The sequence below is a fragment of the Culex quinquefasciatus genome, chromosome 2 (assembly GCF_015732765.1).
Source record: "Culex quinquefasciatus strain JHB chromosome 2, VPISU_Cqui_1.0_pri_paternal, whole genome shotgun sequence".
Taxonomy (NCBI): domain Eukaryota; kingdom Metazoa; phylum Arthropoda; class Insecta; order Diptera; family Culicidae; genus Culex; species Culex quinquefasciatus.
In genome coordinates, this window is record NC_051862.1 from 120,754,046 (window position 1) to 120,769,116 (window position 15,071).

Below are 15,071 nucleotides of genomic sequence, written 5' to 3' on the forward strand. Positions count from 1 at the left end.
ATTTACAAACCACTCGAAAACGCTTTCGCTCCAACTTGGTGCCTATGGAAGAAAAGTGGGAAATTGTCCGCTCTTTCGAATGGTAATGGCAAGATTTGAATCAAAGGGTGTATTCAGCCTGAGAAAATTTGATTTTTGGCTGTTTTTTGATCAAAAATGAAAGTTTCGGCTTTTGGAAATATTTTCATTGAAAAGAGCGCACGATTTTCGTTAAAAAACACTTTCGATCGTATTTTTGAACATTTGCTTCGAAAGATATGATTTTTTTCAATTTAATTGTAATTACCAATAATTTAAAACTAAAAGAATTCCTAAAATTCAAATTCCATTGTGAATTACTAAACAGAGTGCACAGAAGTTGTTGATTTGAGTAGGATAAACGATCCAGCAAGTTTTATTAAGATCGGAGATGGTCCGGATTTTGAGTGGTCGATTTCGCGTGGAAACCGTCATATGCATTTTCATCGCTTTTGAGTTCAGAAAAGCCTGTAACATCCAGTACTTTGTTCTAGAAATCGGGGAAATCCAGTTTTTTGCGAAAACTTTACACGTGGCCTTATGTGTGGGACAAACTTCAAATGGGTTTTCTCATCTTTATGTTTTTGCATATGGGACATTTATGCGAACATGGGCAGTATACCTGCCCAGTTGTTTTGCTATCATTTTTTTCCAAAATATTTAAGTATGACGAAAATTTTATTTTTTTGCGGAGAAAAAAGTTTTTGAGGTGCTGTTCATTGGAATTTCATTAAAAATCTATTTTTTTTTAATTCAGCCTAAACATGGTAAATATGATTATCAATGCAGAAAAATACTTTTCTGATTGTTTTCGATTGATTTGACTTCTTTTCATTAAAATTTCTTTCATGAAAAATGTCTAAAGCAGTTCTAAACAAGCACAATGTTCAAATTAAATACATGCTTGCTTTGAGAGATTTGGTTTAATGACCAAACTTCACAGGACATCACTGTGCTAGAGCCAGTAGCTCACATGGGACGAAAAGTGCCAACGGCTCTCCCAACTCCTGGAGTCATGCCGCAAATTGTTGTATCTTTTGAAGACGAGCTTCTTTCAAACCAACGCCGTCGACGTTCCAGGATTCTATCCAGGTTCGTGTACGATGTTCTGTCCTACCGGGAGGAAAGGCCCGGGATGCCTTTTGTAACGGAGTTAAGTGCCGCCACTCTGTATATACAGAGAGTTTGGCTGGCTGCTTTCTGGGAGATAGGAGAACAACATTGCCACGTTTCTGCAACATATGTTCGAAATGGTCTCGAGGGGAATAATGATGACATGAAAAGTTTAATAAACAATGCAAAACGCATTCCTTCTGGCATGTACTACTCTCCTATGCATGGAGCCACTTCACGAAATAGTGTCTCTCCGCAGGCTAAAAGCATCAACGGTGGGAGCTTCGTTAGAAAATTTCAACACCCAATAAATTTGAAAATGTTCGCAACATGTGTCTGGAACAAGTAACCATTAGACAACGTTGTGTATTTTTAACGTTGTTATTTTTAACATTATACTATGCTTTTAGATTTTTGATACGCTTCAAACATCCTTGGAAATATAATTGTTCTTAATTCAAAATTACCACACAACTTCCGTTTTTATTCGTTGAAAACTGTTCCTTCCATATTTGAACAAGTCAGCTAGGCAAATAAGTTTTCCGAGCATGCAAAGTCAAACAGCTTGCTCTGTCATATTCAGCACATTCTCCCTCAAACAGTGCAGACCACCCATTTTCAACGTTGCCTTCAGAACAGTTAATTGAGCAAAGTTTAGTCGGGTAATGGTGCTTCATTATGGTATATTTCAAAGCTCTTTAAACAACGGCGCGTTACCCTCTAGGGAAAAAATAGCGAACCGCCGTTCTGCATCTCCACGCAGTAGGCTGGGTTGGTGGACGCGTTGGAAAGGTAAATTTATTTTCCTCATTTTCACGGAAATTTCGTCGCCTGCTTCGCTAATCAAATCAAACGAAAAGGACTTCTCCCACTTTTGTGCTAATGGCTGATTTCGCTGCTGGTTGGCTAATGGTGTGAAATTTAGATTGCAATAGCCAAATATAAAGTGTTATCACATTGCTGAAGTATCCCTTGTTTGATACTTTTGTCATAAACTATGGATGTCTTCTAATATGATTTTGACAAATGTTGGCCGAATTTTAGGAAGATGAGGAGCGGCCGTGGCTGACTGGTTACGGTGTTCGCTTTGTAAGCGAATGGTCCTGGGTTCGATTCCCATCTACTCCCAACGAGAAAGTATAGGAAATATAAATCTTGAAACTCTGAACGTGTACGAAAAATCAAAGTCGCTCGAGTAGGGGTTCGATCCCCCGTCCTTTGGATTGGTAAGCAAAAATGCTAACCACTAGACCATCACGACTTGGTGAGCTATGACTGGAATTAGGAATACTGTTACCACCATCAACTATATACGCGCTGGGTCCTTGTCCATTTGACAAGGGTTCGGAAGTTCTAAATAACGTTTGAATCCGATTGGTGCAAACGTTCTTCAGGGCGGGGCTTGTCGACAAAGCTGAAGTACCTCGCGCTCGGCTAGCCAGCGTAGAAATGGGTCACCGAAGCTCGGCAGAGCTAACACCTTCCAAATGCCTATGCGAGTTATTTGCATGTATAGAATGTAGATCTAAAAATACATGAAAACAACTCAATTTGTAAGAAGCGACCGCGTGGTCCCGTTTGGTCGGTTGTACACACATGCACACACTCATGTTGGCCGAATTTTAGGAAGATTAGGTGCAAGTGCAAGTTTGCTTCTCGCAACAATGTTTTTTCTTCAAAAACTGTCTTATAAATGTCATTCCTGAGCATCGATATCAAGATTAATATTATTTAATATCGACATTGAGAAAAGTCTGATTTTCTAACTTCAAATCAAAAAGTATCACACAATTTTTCATGAATCATTAGGGGAGAGTGGGGAGACTTGATCCCCTTTTTTTGTATCGCACATAACTCTGTCAATTTCTCACAAAACTATGATCTTTTTGCGTGAATTGAAAGCTTAAACATTCAACTATGTTTGGCTGATAAGTAGGCTTAGTGATTTTTCACGCTCGAAAATTGCAAATTTCACGGTGACCTTAATTTCAAAACACCAAATTTCACGGAAATTTCGCGGAACGTGAAATTTTTTTAAATAACTCTGAAAATCTTATGTTAAATTCACAGAAACATCTTTTTATGCTTCATTTTATATTATTCTTCAATAAACTAAACAACTAAACTAAATTTGAACGTGACACAAAAAAAACTTTTCATAATTTCTTAAAAAGTTTCCAAGTGGTTTATAGATGGGCTCTATATATATTTGGAAACGAAATGTAGGGCAAACGAATTCTCATTTATTGAACTACCTTTCTAATATTTGACTAATATAGCTAAAAAGATTCCGCTGATTTGTTCTATTTTATCATTTTACATTTTAGGCCTTTGCTAATATTTTTTGAAGTTTATGTCCCTCGACTCTGATCAAAGTCGTGAGGGAGGGGAGCCAAAAAAATAAAAATAAATAAAAATTGAATTTACGAGCCACGGTTTTAACATTTGAATGAAAAAAGTTTTTTTAAATGCATTATACACCTGTTCAGTTGTTATGCCATCATAAATTTCCTAAATATTTAATTATTGACGAAAATTTTATTTTTTTGCGAAAAATAAAATTTGTGCGGTGCTGTACATTGGAATTTCGTAAAAATTCAAAACATTTTTAAACACGCCCAAACATGCTTAATATGAATATTAATGCAGAAAAATGCATTTTAGATTGATTTCCGTTGATTAGACTTCTATTTTCATGGAAATTTTGAAGGTTTTTGGAAAAATATTTTTTTCGCCGAATTTCACGAATTTTACGCTGTCCGCGAAATCTTGAAAATTCACTAACCCTACTGATAAGGGTATTTCATCAAATGAACTCTTCGAATAATGCCAAGCGTTTTAAACAAATATTTGAAACAGGCATTTTCAAAATGTTTGGGGTAATTTGATCCCCCTTTCAACATTTTGAAGAAATCTTAAGCAAAATGTTTCTTATTCATCCAAACTTTTAATTTCTATAAGTTACAGCAATTTCATATTAAACCTATACGTTTGTGTTAAAAATATAACAAGTTTAGCATGCAAAATATTTAAAAACTTAAAATTTTCTTTTTTAGTTTAAAATTGAGCATGTTTACAAAAGCTGGTAATTTTTGTTTACAAAATTTTTGAAAAATGTTTCAAACTGCAGTAAGTTATGTACAACTATACTAAAGAAAACTATGTACGAAAACCCAGCCCAATTATTTAATCTTGAGGCTGATTCCAGTGACTGTAAAAATGCAGGGATCAAGTCTCCCTAAACGCACTTTTTTAAACAATTGATTTTAAAAATAGTATGACGATAAATTTAACGTCAAATGCGTAAGGGTTTTGGAGTTGATATGTTTATCAAACAATTCATGTATAAATAATATTTTTTTGAACAATTTTTGAGTGCTTTCTATACTTATCAAAACAAAGAAAAAGATCTCTTGGAAGTTTTTTGCAGCACTTTTTAGAAAAATGTGTGTAACTCAATCTAAACATTTTTTAATTTTTTTCTTTGTTTTCTACAATGAGTTTTAGTCAATTTCGCACAACTTTCTAGAACAAAGCTAATTGTTATACCCACATGCTGACGAGATACAGGCTTGGGATTAAGTGTCCCCGGGGATCAAGTCTCCCCACTCTCCCCTACAGTTATGCTACTATCAAACATTTTAAATTTCAAGGGATTAAAAAAATACGATTTGTATCGATTTGTGCTCTCAAAGTTTGTAAATTGTAATTGAGTGCATAATTGGCAAAGGGAGCGCGTGGTCGTAAAAAAATATTCGGAGTGAAAAGTGATTTTTTTTTGTGTGTGCCTTTTGTTTCGCATTTTTGTCGTGAATTGTGATATAGTTTTCGATAAAAACGATCCGAGTTCGTTAGGTTTATCGCGTAACAAAATTATTTTGATTCATCAAGAACGTCGTGTGGTGCGCTAGTCTTTTTTGTGTTGAAAAGACCTTCCCATAGCTCCGTAGCTCGGAGGGCTCGACGTCGGTTGTTTGTGTGTTAAGCCCTCTCCATAGCATCGTAGCTCGAGAGGCAACGAAAATCAATACCTAATCTAGCTAATAGAAAGAAGATAGGAAGGCACTTGATGATTGAGTTCGTCGCGTCTATTCCGTAACAAATTCATGAACTAAATGATTACATAATTAAAAATCAGACTACGCTATCATTGCAGCATTGCGTTTAACACCTCATACTATAAACAAATATTATTTGGTTTTATCTTTCCACAGCCGGCTGTCTAAGATTAAACCATTTCATTAAAAATTTAACAACAGTTAAACGGGAAATGTCTCATCCGCAGCATCCGATTGCTTGCCTTGAGAATAAAACATAATACCTTTCAACAAACACTATGATTTTGGGTCGCATCATCATCTTCTATGATGAATCCTGACCAAACACCCTATCCTACTAACCAATTTTCAGGTTCCTGGCGCTTGTGGGGTGTAAGCACAGAGTAAATCAGCTGCCCTAGTAGCAACCTGCGCTAACTAACATTCTCGTCCCTTAAAATCGAGATCTACAAACTGACATGGCGGGCGCCGTTGGTGGCCAATGATTGTTACCTATTCGCAACTGATCTTGCTTTAGCAATCATGGTGTTTTATCTTTTCAGCGCATTCATACATGCTGTTGATAAGGGAAACACCACTAGATCGTCGAAGCCTATGATCAGTAGTGCTGAAAGGATATTACGGTTCTGTTCAGCAACGGAGTGATCTCTCATGCTCATGCTCATGCTCATGCTCAAAGTTTGTAAATTGTAATTCTCCGCCAACTCACACAGCAGTTGCCCCGACCCCTCTTCGATTTGCGTGAAACTTTGTCCTAAGGGGTAACTTTTGCCCCTGATCACGAATCCGAGGTCCGTTTTTTGATATCTCGTGACGGAGGGGCGGTACGACCCCTTCCATTTTTGAACATGCGAAAAAAGAGCTGTTTTTCAATAATTTGCAGCCTGAAACGGTGATGAGATATAAATTTGGTGTCAAAGGGATTTTTATGTAAAATTAGATGCCCCATTTGATGGCGTAATCAGAATTCCAAAAAAACGTATTTTTTATCGAAAAAAAACTCTAAAAAAGTTTAAAAAATTTTCCCATTTTCCGTTACTCGACAGTAAAATTTTTTGGAATATGTCATTTTATGGGAAATTTAATGTTCTTTTCGAATCTTTTTTTCATTTAGAACAATTTTTTTCAATTTAAAATTTCTTGTTTTTTCTAACTTTGCAGGGTTATTTTTTAGAGTGTAACAATGTTCTACAAAGTTGTAGAGCAGACAATTACACAAATTTTGATATATAAACATAAGGGGTTTGCTTATAAACATCACGAGTTATCGTGATTTTACGAAAAAAAAGTTTTGAAAAAGTTACTTTTTGCGTTTCTCTTTGTTTCGTCGTCCGTGTCTGTCGCGGGTGACCATGAACGGCCATGATCGATGACGACCAACATTTTCAAAACTTTTTTTTCGTAAAATCGCGATAACTCGTGATGTTTATAAGCAAACCCCTTATGTCGATATATCAAAATTTTTGTAATTGTCTGTTTTACAACTTTGTAGAACATTGTTACATTCTAAAAAATAACCCTACAAAGTTAGAAAAAACACGAAATTTTAAAATGAAAAATTTTGTTCTAAATGAAAAAATAACCCTTCTGGGTCAATGTAAATTCGAAAAGTACATTAAATTTCCCATGACATGTTCCAAAAATTTTTACAGTCAAGTAACGGAAAATGGGAGAATTTTTAAAACTTTTTTAGTGTTTTTTTCGATGAAAAATACGTTTTTTTCGGAATTCTGAGTACGCCATCAAATCGGGCGTCTAATTTTATATAAAAGTCCCTTTGACACCAAATTTCTATCTAATCACCGTTTCAGGCTGCAAATTATTGAAAAACACCTCTTTTTCGCATGTTCAAAAATGGAAGGGGTCGTACCGCCCCTCCGTCACGAGATATCAAAAAACGGACCTCGGAATCGTGATCAGTGACAAAAGTTACCTCTGGGACAAAGTTTCATGCAAATCGAAAAGGGGTCGGGGCAACTTTTCCCGATTTCGTGTGAGTTGGTAGAGAATTACCCTATGAAGGACTTTATTTTATTTAAAATATATAAGAAATATAGATCTAGGGTTTTTTCTCAAAAATTATTTTCCCTAAAAGAACAAAAAGGTTGTCCAAATCTCTGAATTGCAAATGTAACATCCTGGAGCAGAACAGTTAAATTCTAATAAAAACACAATTGAAAGAATTGAAAGATATAAGAAAATTTGAAACAATGTACCGTCAACTGGGGCGATTCGGGGCACATGGGGCCAATTGGGAAAGCTGTTTTAATCACGTTTGAGTACAAATTTAAAACCTTATAGTGCTCTTAACACTGCTGTCCCTATTTGCCCCTGATGACGGTATTCTTAATAGTTTACAATCAGTTTCAAAAGTTTTCAGTGAAAAATTTAGTCAATAATTGTTTTTGGAGAATTGTTATATGCATTTTTGATCACTTGTTCATTTTATGTTAGAACAGAAAACAGTGAGTGGTTTGCCAATCTTGAGATTTATTTCAAAAATAATAGAAAAACTGGAATTAATAATCAAATCAAACTTTAGTAGGAATTAATGGTCTGATGTTAAGGTGAAATAGAACACCAGTTCTTGAAAAACTTGTTTCCAATAAAAATCAATCTTTGAACTCAATAGATTACTAACTACCGACCTATTTTGTGTCTGAAAAAAAAGAAGTAGTAGCCACGTGGTTAACGGATGGACTCAAATCTTCAAAAATCCAGCAAATTATTTTAAATGAGATCAATTGAATGAAACTGCCATTTCGTCGCTTGTATATTGTGACACTTCCTAGCACACAAGCGAAAAATTGTTTGATCAACAATTAAATCAGAATTATCATGTTTTACTTCAAGTTTTTGCTTTTGTACTCAACGATTTGTTTCAAGAGAACTTATGTTTTCTCATTCAATTTCAGGAAGCATCATGATAAAAAATCCCTTAATCAAATCAAGTTCAATTACTCAAGCTCGACCAGCCAATAAATCTAAAAAGGATCGTGGAGTCCCAAAGCATCCCAGCAATGTGAAGGTCGAATTAAATAGCAATTACTAACAATTATACGCATGGTTCAATTTAATTAAAAATCATTTCCGGATGCGCTTCCTGCGCCCTTTTCCCGTGCTATTTAATACTAATAACGTTCTGCGGTCGTGGAGTTTGCACATCATGCCCAAGAAGGTCAGCCCAAAATGTGCTCCACAAACCAGGCAGAGGGAGTGGGGGCCAAGAAGCACGTGCCAAACCAAACTTCCGCCGGGGAACAGAAGAGGAGAGTGCAAAACTATGTGCGGTGGTTCTGTACATCTACAGCGCTATAACATTGATTTCTCTCTGTTCTATGTTTGAACTGATGCTGCAGCATCCCAACAAGATACCTCATCTTCCATGTGTGTTTTGTTACGGCGGCTGTGGAAATTCGGTGGAACACGAGAAAGGTACACACCAACAAACACACACACACACTTGCAGCTCGTAAAATAAAACGATAATAACATAAAACATCAAAACAGGATGCGAAATAAATTGGGTATTTTGCCAGCCAGGGAGCCGGCAATTTTCCGGTTCGTTTTACGCTACAATGCGTCCTAAATCATCAATTAGCGACCGGCAGCAGCGGCGCCGACACGAAGGAAGGATAGTGTGACACACACACACACACGTACAACAAAGCTTGGCAAAGAGGAGCTTTGTGAGCAAGCTTATTCTGAAAGATATTAGCCGACTCATCGTCTAAACTGTTCAAGCGAGATGCTGGCCTTGTAGTGTCTTGCAGAATGTTTAGAGTAGAGAGCATTCCAACTATAGGAATGGACTTACTTAGAATCACTCAAGAGATTATATGTGGCTTGAAGAATTAAGTTTTGAACTTAGTTCGTTTATCTATCTTTGTAAACCGTTAATCGATGCCTTCTTAGTTTTTTTCCATTTGAAAGAAAAAGAAAAAAAATAGGAAATTTTTGCAGCTCTCAATTGAACTTTTACACGAATACATTTCTTAAAATGCCTTTAATTTAAAAAAAATGTGTTTTTTTTAAAGACAGATTACCTAAGAACTCCTATATTCTAATGAACGTGCACTTTTTGAAAATATTGTAAAGTCATTTTTGATTGCAGAATTGATTTTTCATCATATGATTTTCAAAGTATTATTAGACATTATTTTCCAAAATTACTTTTTACAGAAACTTGTATTTACGACACCAGATTTCGAAACCGAAAACGATGCGTTTTGTCGTCCCAAAACTAATAAAAACTTCGAAAAAAAAATGTGTCTCGCAAAATATGAAGCCTTGTACGGAAAACGAATGATGCAAAATGGCTTCCTCAACATAGCTCGAACAAAGCATCCTAAAAATTAAAAATAAAACTAAATAAAAAACTACGAAAAAAAGCAATATTTATTGAATCAACGTCATTGGAAATTTTAGTTTAATTTTTGCCCCTGGTCCCTTCAATTTTTCCCCGACAAATTAAGAGTTAAAAAAATATTTTTATTGAAAAATCTTGTACAATCGATTCAAAACAATTCAGGAAATATTGATCAAACTCTATTTGATTTATAGGATTTTTACAAATTGTTAACCCTCTACAACCTAACCCCGCCTCTAAACGGGCTTCGACCTAAAAAATCACCAAAAATCAATTTTTCAACCAATTTTTGATCTTTAAAAAGTATTGAAAAGAAGAACTCTTAAAATTTTAGTAAATTTTAGAGTTGGAAGTGAGCAATTCTCTACGAAATCGGTCTTTTTTTAGAATTTTAATTTTTGTATTTTTTAATCCGAATGAAATTTTTTTGGTGCCTTCGGTATGCTTAAAGAAGCCATTTTGCATCATTAGTTTGTCCATATAATTTTCCATACAAATTTGGCAGCTGTCCATACAAAAACGATGTATGAAAATTCAAAAATCTGTATCTTTTGAAGGAATTTTTTGATCGATTTGGTTTCTTCGGCAAAGTTGTAGGTATGGTTATGGACTACACTGAAAAAAAATGATACACGGTAATAAAAAATTTGGTGATTTTTCATTTAACTTTTTGTCACTAAAACTTGATTTGCAAAAAATACTATTTCTATGCTTTTTTTATTTTTTTTATATGTTTTAGAGGACATAAAATGCCAACTTTTCGGAAATTTCCAGGTTGTGCAAAAAAACTTTGACCGAGTTATGAATTTTTTTATCAATACTAATTTTTTGAAAAATCGAAATATTGGTCGCAAATATTTTTCAACTTAATTTTTCAATGGAAAATCAAATTTGCAATCAAAAAGTACTTATGTGAAATTTACATATTTTCAAATTTTCATTTTTTTTTAAATCAAGACTAACATTTCAAAAGGGCTAAATATTCAATATTACGCCCTTTTAAAATGTTAGTCTTGGTTTAAAATTTTTTTTTTGCTTTATTTATGAATTTATGTAGCTAAAAGTTTTTAACAAACTGTATTCAGCTACGCTGTTAGTGAGACACAATTTTACAGTTTTGCTATTTTACTAAACTACACAATTCAGTTACTGTTCCCTTAACAAATATTGCTTCACCTGCACTTTAAACACTGAAAGGGATAAATTCTTAAATCCTGTTGGTAGAGAGTTAAACATTACTACCCCCTGATAAAACAAATTTTTCTGGCCTTGGGTTGTTCTGACCCTATCAACATAGTACAGTTCGTTTTGCCTTGTGTTACGTGAGTGTATAGTAGAAACACCTAATAGAACCGTGTTTGTTTTCATCAGATTATTTTTGATTTTGTAAATGTGGACTAACATATTGAATTTTGATAATAATTCGACTGGTAAGGCTTGCATGGAATACAAGTCTGTAGTAGGGAATCTAACTGGAAGTCGCTTGATACATTTAATTACTCGGTTTTGTATAATTTTCAACGGGTTCAGGTACGTGTCTGCAGCGACACCCCATATGCCACTCATATACGACAATTGAGGTAAAATAAATGCATTATAAATGTTCCAACAAGTATGTAGGCTAATGCACGAACGCACTCTTCTAATAGTGAATACATAAGGTGTTATTTTTTTGATTATGTTTTGTATGTGTGTTTTCCATGACAAGTTTGATTCTATGCTCAATCCTAAGTAGTTTACAATATCCTGTTTTGATAAATTTGTTCCGCATATTGCTACATTTAGAGAATTGGTTGATCCAATGTTCAGATAACATGATTTTTTTACATTCAACTTTAGACTATTTTTATGAAGCCACTCAAGAATCAACTTCAGATCATGCTTCATATCATTTTCTATGTTTTCCAAAGTTTTTCCACTATAAATAATACAGACATCGTCTGCGTACAATTGCATTCTTCCTTTGACGTTTAGCTGAAATAAATCGTTCACATAAACTAAAAAAAATAGAGGCCCTATAATCGAACCCTGAGGAACTCCATATTCTATTAACGCAGCATTACTATAAGTGCTGTTTGCATACGTATATTGAAACCTATTGGTTAAATATGATTTTAATAAGTTCGTATCATTGAAACCGTAATATCTTAATTTATGTAACAAGATACTATGAGAAATGCAGTCAAAAGCTTTGCTGAGATCTAGAAAGACGCAGACAACAAGTAAACCTTTATCTTTTGCTTTGTAAATACAATTCATTAAATCAGCAGTAGCTGTAACTGTACCAGATTTCTGTAAAAACCCATATTGATTTTTATGTATAATATTGTTATTTATTAGGTAAGTTCTCATTTGTTTATCAAGAACTGATTCGAACAATTTCGACGTAGCAGGTAGAATTGAAATGGGACGGTAACAAGTTTTTTCTTGACTGTTATCTGACTTAAAAAGAGGAATAACTTTGGCTAATTTTAAATTATCAGGAAACACACTTCTTTGAATCATTTGATTTACTAGCATTGTAAGTATTGGTGTTACAAAGAGTTTAGCTTTACTTAGAAATTTCATAGAAATGCCATCTTTTCCAACTGCTGCATTTTTGTTTAGATTTTCTATAATATTTGCAGTTGCTTCACAATCGATTTCAGTGAATTGGAATACTAAATTATTATTGAAAGTTCCTTGATCAAGCACGGTATTTATCTGAATTCCTGTGTATCCAACAAAATAATCATTGAAAATTTCAGCAATTTCTTTATCGTTGATGATACTTAAACTATTTTCAATTAAAGAGATTTTGTGAGGGATATGCGATTTGTTTTTATTGAATACAATTTCGTTTATTAATTCCCAATACTTTTTTGGATCCCTTATATTGTTTTGAAATTTGTTATCGTAATAACTTTTCTTTGCATTTTTTGTTTTATTGCGTATTCTGTTTCTTAATCGGTTGTATAATCTTCTTAATTCCATGTTATCGCCATGTCTTTTCAAACGTTGGAAAAGTTTATTTTTCCTTTTGATTTCATTGAGTAAGTTTCTATCAATGTATGGTTGTATTGCTTTTGGGTTCTCTATAACTTCGTATGAGCGTTTGTTCTTGTTTATATTTTTAGAGCAAATTGTTTCAAATTCTTCGTAACTTGTAATGTTTTGTAGAGAGTTTGTGAAAGATCCATTTAAGAAATTATAATTCACAATTGTTTTAGTGAACTTCTTGACTGGCATTTTGTTAATGTTTTTGATAGACACAATAATGGTTCTATGATCAGATAAATGCTCTTCCGTATCATTTATAGAAATTTGTATATTTTTGTCAAAAATATCAGTTACGATATGATCAATAATAGTGGAAATGGTATTTGACACTCGTGTCGCGTAATTGCTTTCAATTTTATTTATTATAGCGTACCCTTGTGAAACTATTGAGCTATTATAATCTATTATTGTTTGATTATTTCTATCCAATAGGTTTATGTTCATATCACCTACAACAAGCATATTTTTATATTTATTTAGAGTGTTTTCAAATTTTTCGATAAAGTCATTGACATTTCTTCCGGGATTATACACTCCAAAAACATTAATCTATCAACTAAGTTATTAACGCCATCTTCAAATTCAAATATATTGCGACTGTGAATGGTTTTTAACACAAAAATAGATACACCACCGCCCCTATCAGAGCGACAGGAATGATAAACTTTATAATTCAGAATATTGCAGATTTCATTCAGATATAGCCAGGTTTCGCTAAACACGATTACATGTATATTTTGCAGACTATCGATCAGTTGTGTTAGTTCACTCATTTTGCCACGACAACTGCGTGTGTTGAGATGTAATACATTTAAATTGTTCTCAACAAAGTGTGTGGCATTTAGTTTGTATGATATATTTAAGATCAGTTCACTTTCCATAGAGTTATCTACGTGCGCATGTATTGCGTGTACGTACACGAAAAAGATTGAGGTTAAATTTTGTACCCGCCAGCAAAACAAATGGGGTGCTAGTGTGCGTGAGCTCGGGCTTAGATAACTCTATTTGGTCCTCTTTGAGATGTTACAAATACAATAAAAAAGTTTGCACACTGCTTATTACACTATCTTTATCGACAATAGATCTTCTTCCTTACATATTCGTATTGTTGCAGAAGTTTCATCACGTTTGATAAATATTTTGCCTCTCGCAAACCATGCGAAGCGAAATCCATTTTTGTTCTTGAAATTTCTCGCTGCTTGCATAATAACTTGGTTATGGGGAGTTAAGTGATGGTTAATGTAAATACGTTGATCAATATCGAAACCGAGATTGCGGCAGGAAAGGGTGATATTTTTCGCTACACTAATTATTTTTTCCTTCACTACGCGGTTAGAGAATTGAACCAAAATAGGCTCAATTTGTTTTGTGTTCTTCGACATCATACGGGTAATAGAGACAACATCACGGTCGAGAAGGTGCACATTTAGGGTTTCACATATTTTGATCAGCACGGAAGAAAGATCCTCAGGGGCAGTTTTGATAACATTTGAAATCAACACATTGTTGGCCAATTGTTCCTGCTTTACATCGTTTAGAGCGTTGTTCAATTCACCCAGCTGCGATGTTACATGGAGTTGTCCGTGTTGTAGTGTAGCAAGTCCAGCGACGTTTTCTTCAACCTTACCATCAATTTTCCTGTTTTTAAACACTTGCATGGCAATATGTCAGCAATTTAGGGTCGTACAAAGTTCAAAATCGCCAAATATAGATAATTTTCTCAGCTAATTTTTAAAAAAATAAAAACTGCGACTATTATCAAAAAAGTTACTTAAAATGGGCTTCAACTTGAAAACGGTGCAATTTATCAAAATTTCACTAAAGTACTTTTTGATTGCAAATTTGATTTTACATTGAAAAATGAAGGTGAAAAATTTTTGCGACGGATATTTCGATTTTTTTTAAAATCAGTATTGATTAAAAAAATTATAGCTCGGTCAAAGATTTTTTGCACAACCTGAAAATTTCTGAAAAGTTGGCATTTTAAGTCCTCTAAAACATATCAAAAAATAAAAAAATAATAAAAATAGTGTTTTTATGCAAATCATGTTTTAGAGACAAAAAGATAAATAATAAATCATCAATTTTTTTTTACCGTGTATCTTTTTTTTCAGTGTAGTCCATATCCATACCTACAATTTTGCCGAAGACACCAAATCGATCAAAAAAATCCTTCAAAAGATACAGATTTTTGAATTTTCATACATCGTTTTTGTATGGACAGCTGCTAAATTTGTATGGAAAATTATATGGACAAACTAATGATGCAAAATGGCTTCTTTGGGCATACCGAAGGCATCATAACAGTTTCAGTCGGATCAAAAAATACCAAAAAATCGAATTACCGAAATCTGAGAGAACTGCTCACCTGTTTTAGGTGACTTTGCCAATGGTTTTAAAAATGTCATCTTTTTCTGGGGTCAACTTTGGCTGTGTGTTTTACTAACATTTTCTTTTTTCTAAGTAAAAAGAAG